Below are 9,661 nucleotides of genomic sequence, written 5' to 3'. Positions count from 1 at the left end.
AAACAGGAAAAAATATAAAGTAGACAAACAGCATGAAACACGTTCATTACTTCATTGCATCTACTCACAAATCCAGTAAGCCTTCCTTTACACGGCATACCAAATGGTCTTCTTATCTATTTTATTACTTTCTCTATACAAAGTCCTTATGCCATGTTTAATTCCCTGACAGCATCAGTAAAACAACAATAAACTAGAAGGGCACTCAGAGATCACATACCACTGCCAAGACTGATTGGCCACTTTATCTATAAGATTTTAAATTTAAAAAAAAAACTGATCAAGATGTTAATCTGTCAAGTAGATTTAGTTCAATCCTATTATCTAACCAAGAAACAAACAGATGAAAACTGTTTGGCGAAGGTAATAAACGTCCTAAACCTTCACAATTTATTTTTAATTCAATTAGTTTTACATGCAACATTGTGTTTGCTTCTATGTAACTGAACCTTTCAACTCTCTTAGTTATACTGCACAGTGGGCCACACAATACCATCATGGGTCATCTGAGAGGTATTTAATGACATGTTGGCTTTAATACTATTATTCATAATACAGGGGAATAAAAGTGCTGAAGCTCGTAGGCAGGGCACACCCACGCATGGGATTGCTGCCTTTGTGGCAGCAGGGAGAGACGGTTATGCACTTAATATTTTTTATATATACAGACACATCTGCCGATTCAGAAAAACGTCTATCTCTACTTTTCAAACCCATTAATGCAAATGCCTGTTTGTTTATCAATACTTTGATTTTCGTTTTTCATTCTTACAAAGTTAATATTCCTTCCAGATGATATTTTCTCTCTCCATGCCTTCAGAGAATATATTAGACCTAATGAGAATCACCCAATCTTTTTTTCCACATTTGATTCAGTCCCATTTGCTCTCAGGGTTTTTTAATCTGTATATGTTTTGTTTCTCTGTTGGTTGAGTCCGAACCAAGTATTTATTGCATCAGCCTTGTTGCACCAACAATACTTATGCAGTGTGCTTTGCTTCAGTGGTATTTTAAAAGGATTACGTTGTCCAAAAAAAAAGGAAATGGGGACAGGCGCTCTGGCCTGAACCCTGTGAGCTGCGCCCTCTTTGAGAGACCATCTGGTGAAGTTCTTCTATAGACTGTCACATGGCCCCATGCATGCAGGCCCAGCAAAGCAATCTGCCGGCCAGTGTTTGAATGGGTTTAAGTGTGTTCCAAAGATAAAAAAAAACAAAAACAGGTTGGAATCTGTTCCTGCTTTAAATCTCCTCCTGATATTGAGGTCATTTGTTTCTTCTCTTACTCCAAGAGGATTCTGAATACAATGGTTGCAAATTTATCAAAATGAAAAGCTGAACATATCTTTGTCAGTAAGTAACAGGAAGCAACTGATATACTGGCATTGACACTGAAGCCATTTTCAGACATGAACTTCTGCTGAATTTGCACATATGAAGCAGGCAGCAGGAGATTCTCCAGGTCAAACATCTTCACAACAACCGGAAAATGAGTGGTGGTGTCTTGGTAGAGGAAGCTGGAGGCATAAGTTCAGCTGCAGAAAGCATGTGTTGTTGTTCGCAGCACATCAACACCAGCCACCCAACACCACCCTTATCGCCCTGAAGTACCCTCATCACCTCTCAAATCTCCTCTTTCAAAGTCGACATCTTAGTAGCATAAAAAACTTCTGGAACATTATTAACACGTTCATTTTTTGCTGTGAATTCGCATCTGTATTATAAATTTTCTGTTTTGTTTTGTTTTGAAATTTTTCCCACGAAGCAACAAATGGGCATTACATTTGACCGCTACTTGCCATTAATCAGTGCCCCCCATGCAACAATCCTCACGTACCTCTTGGATATTTGTTCAAATTCCAGCTCTGTTGAACGACATGAACTGACAATGCCTTCTGCTTGTGGTGTCTCACCGGAAATTACATATGATACCTTTAATTGGAGTTGTGAGTGGGTCTTGGATTCAATTTCTCCTTTGAAGTAGAAGACTCATCTTCTGTCATCAAAGGAGCTTTCTCATGAATGAAGAAGGAAGAATAAGCTATTAAATAATATATCAAAGAAACACCCAGCCATGCTTGAAATAACAAAGGAAATGAATACGGGTCATTGTTGAGCCAGGTTGTGCATTAGAAGGCAAACAACTTGTGATTGAATTCACAGATAATATGAAACTGTACAAATGCTGCAACAGATAATTGTTCATCAGTAAATAATCATAAAAAAATGAATGCACATAAGGGTTTTTGTTATTGAGCTGTCAAAGGGGGAATCTGCAAAGGATTAGAGGGGAAAACAGCTTTAATGAGTTTCTATTTTTGTGTGAGGCATTAAGGTGACAGCACGGCCTGACCCACTGCACCCTGGCTTTTATGTGACCCAGATGCTCGGTAACAGATCCTTCTGCATTTCCATCATCAGTCGATTAAAAGACCATGATCCTTCACCTGTGTAACCTTTTTTTTTGCGTTTTTATGCAGATTTTAAGACAAAACACGGAATAACTCCTCATACAATAGTGTGTTATTAAAACCTGTGTAAAGACTCACACCTTATAGTGTTAACATGTGGTGAAGCACTGCAGTGTGTCTGTCAGAGCCCAGCCTGACCCACTTTCTCCACAGTCTGAACACCTGCACAACACCAGCACATCCCTCTGCACTGGTGCACTCTGGGAAAGCAGGAGTTGCAGCAAAACCAGAGGAATGCATCCACAAGTGAAGTAGAGAGCTACATGTTCATTTACTCACATCTAGGACAGGTGAAAATATGTTTGCTTTTTTGCATTTAAAATATATATATTCTGGGGTTTTTCTCACTTTATTCACTGATTTTGTTAAAATGGTGAAATAATATTGTTAGAGAATAAGCCTTCATAGCAAGATATTGCATCCAGCATCAATGTATTTTAACCCTCTTAAGAGTCATCACATTATCAGTGCATTTATCACAGGGAGCAGTTACCTTCACTCATCCATCTACATCTGTTGGAAATGTTAGCATTTGTAATTTCTAGAATTACAGTGTGTGATTGAAGAATAATGAACAACGAAGCCGAAAGCACCAGGGCTCTGTTCAGACTGAAGCTTTTTTTAGGAGCTGAGAGTGACCCAGACACAGGGGGAGAAACCGAAGGGAGGGACGGGGGAGAACGGGATAGGGAGGGAGAAATATAAATGAGACTGGAGTTAAGGAAAAGTACTGGGTGGATGTGGTGGTGCAGATGCAGAATGCATGCGCGCACGTGAGTGGGGGTGGGCTAGGGGGAGCAGAAAAGAAAAGGGGTGGTTGGAGGCGACTGAAGGTGAAGAGCAGAGAGGAGCAGAATTGTGCTGTGCTGACGTCAGAGAGACCGAGAGATACAAGAACCAGAGAGGAAACATGAAGAGGAGAGAGAGAGAGAGGGGCCGTGACAGAGAGAACAGGCTGGTGATAGTGATGATGAGTTATCAAGAAAAATAAAAAAATCCACAGAGAAAAACCAAACTGTGCTGCAGACTAAAATATCTCCACAACTTGGATTCATTTAGATTGGGTGAATTATGATGAAGATTTGTGCATACATTCATGGTCCCCGAAGGTTGAACCCCAGTGAGCTGGTCCCTTTCCTAACTCCATGTGGTTGGCTTTTAGAGTTTATGATCGAAATGTCTTAAAAACAGTTGGAACTGAGACAAGAAAATGTAATGCATTGATCTATTTGTGTGCCCCTCAGGATGAATTGCACTTGGAGCAGGTTGTCCACTGACCAGAAGGTCGGTGGTTTGATTCTCTGCTCCAGTTCACAGGCCAAAGTGTCTTAAGGCGCTGTATTAACATATGTGTGTGTTTGAATGGGTGAATGTGGAATGTAGAACATTATAATAATTGACAGAGTTGGCATATTAGTCTATGCTAGTATTACCATTAGCATTATGTCAAAGCACCACTTTATATGAACAGCCAAACCGAGCCAACCTCTGTCTTGTTAATTTACATCTGATTCCAATAAAGTTTTACCTAAAACCTGCAAATTATCAAAGTGGGGGTGAAATTGGAACAATAGGAGAAAAATGTAAAATAAAACTGTAAAGTAAACTGGCTGAGGGTGAAGTCAGAACAGAGGTGCAGCTCTTTAATCCCAGATGGGACTGTTGGGTCCTCTGCTAACCAGAGAGGGCAGCAGCACTGCTGCTACAGTCCCAGGCCTAATACCTCCAAATGAAATGTGTGTGTTACTGAGAGACACATCACTGTCCACTTAGCAGATTCACTGCAGCAACTGAGGCTGTGCTTTCTTAGTCCAGGGCAGTTTAGACTTCCCCCTGCAGCACGTTAGCCATGATCAGGCCTAAGCTACATGGTTCCTTTAAACTGGTTTAGTGAGAGTCTTTTTATCAGATATGGAGAGAAGGAGAACTCTTTGTGAAAGCCATAGTCGGGTGAGAAAACACCACAGATGATATCTTTAATCCAAAAAACCTACCAAACCAAGGAGGACAACTGTAGATCTGAGGAGATGCAGAGGAGAAAACACGTATCGTGTAGTGCAACTACTTAAATGGCTTAAGTTTTGGTTCAAGGAAAACATAATTTCCCTTTGTCTCTTATACGCAACAGAAACTTCAGATGCTACACTTAAGAAAAGCCAGTAGGTCACTTATTTCTCTGGTATTTTTTTTTTTCCAATAAAGCAATGTATGGAGGGAGCAGTGCAGAAAGGAGAGTGATGCAGAGTCGAGACAGAGGCTGTCATATGATCCCGGGGTTGCTGTGGTAACTGCTGCCGGTCAGCTCGAGGAAGGTGCGTCAGATCGTCATGGCACGAGGACCTGCAGCCATGGGACCAGCTGTTTAGGAAACAGATCCGACCTTGAGTTGGTCTTAGAGGCTTAAGTTCAACCTGAAACAGTCTGAGCAGGATGTCATCGTCATATCCAGGGAGTGGGAGACACACAAACTGTGATTCAAGTGTTCTGAACTGGTCTCAATCTGATGTTTGGAGTCTGTATTAATGCTTTCTTAAGAGGATTCTGTCCTCACATAGACTTTAAAGCTAATTCCACATGTTTCAACTCTGTACTGACAGAGTTTGATGATTGCATTACATTACATTTCATTTAGCTGACGCTTTTATCCAGAGCGACTTACAATAAGTGCATTCAACCCCGAGTGTACAAACCCAGAACAACAAGAATCAAGAAAGTACAATTTCTTCAAAAAAGCAAAACTACAAAGTGCTATAAGTAAGTGCCATTTAAGTGCTACTAAATTGTTAGTTTAAAATTGTATTTAAGGTATAGTCGGAAGAGGTATGTTTTTAGTTTGTGGTGGAAGTTGTGTAAACTTTCTGATGTCCTGATGTCGATGGGGAGCTTATTCCACCATTTAGGAGCAAGGACCGAAAACAGTCGTGATTTTGATGAGTGAGAAGGGGGCGTATTCTCCTGATGTTGTGCAGCCTGAATCTACAGGAACGTGTTGTTACAGTAATGTTGGCACTAAGGGAGAGTTGACTGTAGAGTGTCACACCCAGGTTCCCAGCAGTCTGGGTGGGGGTTAACACAGGGCTGTCAAAGGTAATGGTCAGGTTCTGGGTGGGAGAGTCTTTCCCTGGAAGGTGATGAGGAGGAGGAGAAAAAACGTAGACCTGATGAAGGCACTATGAGGAGGCAGACGTGTGGGAACAAGGGATGAAATATATCCATAGGGTCAAGATGAAAAATTACCTGGTGATAACATCTTCCTCCACAGTCTCGGGGGTATTAAAGAATACTCTGGTGTGATTTATGGTCTCCTGGGTGACTGCTGCAGTCCCGTGTCTGATGTCTCACTGGAGAAATGACCACACAGAGCGAGTGCAATGATTCACAGTGTGATCTGCAAGATAAGGCTGTTAGTCAGGAAACAAATGGTTTGTATTTATTTAAAGCTTTTTCTAGTCTTGATGATCACTCAAAGGGCTTTCAAGTACAGTTTGCCATTCACCCATTCACATATTCATACAGTGCATCTATTAGCAGCACTTTCTTCAGGATTCAGCATCTTGCCCAAGGACACTTCAGCATGCAGATGGGGAAGACTGGGGATCAAACTGCTGACCTTCTGGTTGGAGGACGACCGCTCAACCCCTCAGCCACAGCCTCCCCCAGAGAAGTCGATGTTCACATACAGATTAAAAAAGAGAATCATACTTTGAGTATTCAATCATATTGTGGTTAATGACTTTGACACCCATCATTTACACTGGCATCGTGTTAGGAAGAGATTTTCTTATGACCAATGTGATCAGAAAAATTACAAAACATAACAGCTCAGAAGAAAAAACTGCAACAGATCACAAACACGTGAACAACCAATCAGCGATGAACCCTATCCACAGCAGGTACTTACCTTCTCCCTGAGACCTTAGTGCTGTTCTGGTTTGTAACTTGTGTTTAACGGAGCCCCTGTAAGGTCATGGCTTTGTTTGTTTTACACATTTGCCATTGTGTATTGTAATGTCTTTGTTGTATTTTCCCCCTTGTTGTGTTTTCTTATTTGCTACTGGTTTTTTTTTCTTATTTGTTATGTGTTTAAGTAATGTATTGTTCTGTTTTCTTTTGGTTATTATTTGTTATTGTTTTTTATAATGTGTTGTTGTGTTTCCGTCCTTGTTTAGTGATATGTCGTATATTATTATTTGCTGTTGTGTTTTGCACTTCGGGGCCACCATGATGTATAATTTCACAAGCATCTGTAAACTTTTGTAAAACAGACAGACTTTAGAATATGAACCTTGTAAGAACCAGTTGTTCTCACACAGTCTAGATGACACCATCAGCACCAACACCTCATCTGCTCACCCTGCTCCACTGTCCTGACGGAGCAGTGACGAAACGCTTCAAATTTTCATGAATTGAGCAGCGAATGACGAAAGCTGCGTCAGAGAGCCACTTCCTCAGGTAGGAGTGGATAACCTTGACAAATGCGCGCCCAGTTTTCGCCCCGTTTCTCTCTGTTTTCTCGCAGTTTCCCTTCTTCTCCCCTCAGAGGTGCACTAGTGTCAAACACCAGCGTGTGCGTGTGTGTGTGTGTGCGTGTGTGTGTGTCAGTGGTGATGATGTGTCGCTGTTAATCATGAGAAGCGGTCCGTGCGTCACGGTGCGCCCCGGAGCCTCCACCCTGCGTGTCAGAGCTGGAGGCAGGGCAGCATGTGATGATGCTCTGTCCTCAGTGTCCTGTGAGCTCCTCAGTCAGTGAAGCAGCAGCAGCCGGCGGATGTTCTAACGACTCTCTCCACACATTCCATGACGGATGCACTCAGATTAAAACCCTGGATATTGCTCATCGCCATTAAAGACTCAAGGTGAGGAGTGGTTTTTTTTTTTTTTTATCATCTCTCCACATGTGCAGCTCTTCCTCAGTGTTGTCACGTGTGTTTGAAAAGGTGTAACCTTTTTTTATTTCTGCTTAAATTGTTAAAAAAAAGTTGGAATAGCCCAGTTTGACGTCAATGGATGCTTTTGAAGTTGTGTGTTGAATTTGTGCTCAGAGGTCAGGAAATATTCCTATGTGACCTTGATTGTGGGATAAAAAAAGACGCAGCAGCTCTCGCAGTGAGCAGACAAATCATAGATGGAAGAACACTGGATCAACAGCATCAGCACCAGAAGTGTCACTGTGGGGTTCACAATGATGTTACTGAGAACATTTCACAGCCTGCAACTGCACTGTTCAACTGTATTGTAGACCTAAAAAAATGCTTTCACAACAAAAAGAACCTTTAAAGTTGATGTTTTCATGCTTTCAGAGTTAATTGATGTCCTAAATTATGGGGGTGACAGTTATATCCAGATATATTTTTCCGGTAGACCATGGATAAGCTCATGTCAACATGAAAAACAACAAAGACGTAGACAGTGGTGACACTAAAACATGATACCAGACAATATTACTTCCACTGTGACATAACAGTGCATGTACATCAGGGTTCAGAGGCCTTGTGGCAGTGGGGGGGGGGGTTCACAATACTTTGTGAATTCAATTGTAAAACCGCTGATGAGCCACAGACGGTGGCTCAGACTGGTAAGAACATGGGTCAGCGATCGATTAATGAACAAGTGTGGACAAGACTGATCAATGCAGCTGACACCTGCTCTTTTTACCCCAGATTGTTTGGTGTTATATTGTGTTACCGGAGGGGAGGGGCCTCACTATCATCTGTTCAGACACAACTCAAAGAAACATGTAAACTCATTTGCCTTTTATCACTGCTGCCATCGTCTGCACGAGGGCACAACTTTTACCTGGATGTCCGTGATTGCATGTTGTGTCTGACGATGAAAACTGATGTGTGAGGTTGTGTGTTCGTGGTTTGAAGAATGGCTGAGCGTGTGACCTTGTTAGTGCTGATGGGAAATATCTCTCTCTGTATTCTGTTGCTTAAGGAAATGCTTGTATAGTCGTATTGTCAGTCATTTAGCAATGATGCACATTTCTGGGTGTGAAACCTCACATATCTGCACGAAGAAGAACATAGAATTGTGATTTAAGTGAAAAGTAGAAACAACATAATCTCTTACTTTTGTTTGTACAGCAAATGACTCCATAAGCCAGCCTCTACTGTTGATGAGACCATTGTTCAGAATGAAGATGAGACAGTTATTTGTGTGGTTTTACTGGAGCCGATGCACAGTAGAGTGAAACCCTAACTCTGTGTGTATTATCCCTGATGGATGCAGGATCCCTGAATGATCCTGAAATACACAGAGGTCAGGCAGATCTTGTTATATGTATATTATATGTATATCAGGAGAATATACAGTAGCGTTAGATCAAACACATGTTATATGTAGATCTAGAGGCATTTCCCTTCCATAGTTAAACAGGCCTCTGCCGTGCTGTGAAATGTGCTCAACTGTGTGTTGGCTTTTTTTCCAGCAGGATTACTGGTTGGGTGAGCGGATGTTGTTGTTTTTTTTTCGTGTCTAGGAGTAGGCTGATTGATATTACGTGTCTTGTGTACTGCTGTGTGGGATTGAATGACAAGACAGAAAAAAAAAGCAGAGATGCCGGGGCTTTACCGTTAATGCACACAGGATTATGACGATTTGTCAATGGCCGTGCACGGATTATTGCATCACAAGCTCATCTTGACATGCACAGAGGAGGGAATCTGTTGTGGGATGAAAAACGAATAAACAAGGAAAGCCAACGAACATCCTAAGCAAGAAGAATATTATTTTCTGTTTGTGTTATAGCTTTGTTGTATTAGGAGCCCAGAGTTTATGGTTCTTGGGGAGAATCTGCTGGGTTTGTTTTCGGCTGACGCAAGCAGCCGGTGTTGTGATGTTGAATGCATCATATTCAAGATGCAGCATCTCCATCCAGCTCCTCTTTTCTGCTGTTTCCTTCGGTTTTCACAAGGCCCTGGTGATCTTTGACCTTTGGTTTTTTCTCTTGCTCACCTAGAACAGTGTGTTCAAATAATCCACAAGCTTTGCACGTCTGCATTCCAGTGCGTGGCAGTTTTTTTGTAACGGAGGAAGCTTTCGCTCAATAAGTAATGAGTCTACACAGTGGCTCGTGATGTGGATCAAGGGAACGCGCCATGGCACTTCATCCAAAGCATCATGTTCACTTCCTCCATTACGTTTGGGTTGAACCAACAACTCTTTGAGAGAGGGGTGAGGATGGATGCT

The sequence above is a fragment of the Limanda limanda genome, chromosome 4, assembly GCF_963576545.1.
Source record: "Limanda limanda chromosome 4, fLimLim1.1, whole genome shotgun sequence".
In the NCBI taxonomy this organism is placed as follows: domain Eukaryota; kingdom Metazoa; phylum Chordata; class Actinopteri; order Pleuronectiformes; family Pleuronectidae; genus Limanda; species Limanda limanda.
This window is presented reverse-complemented; position numbering follows the sequence as displayed.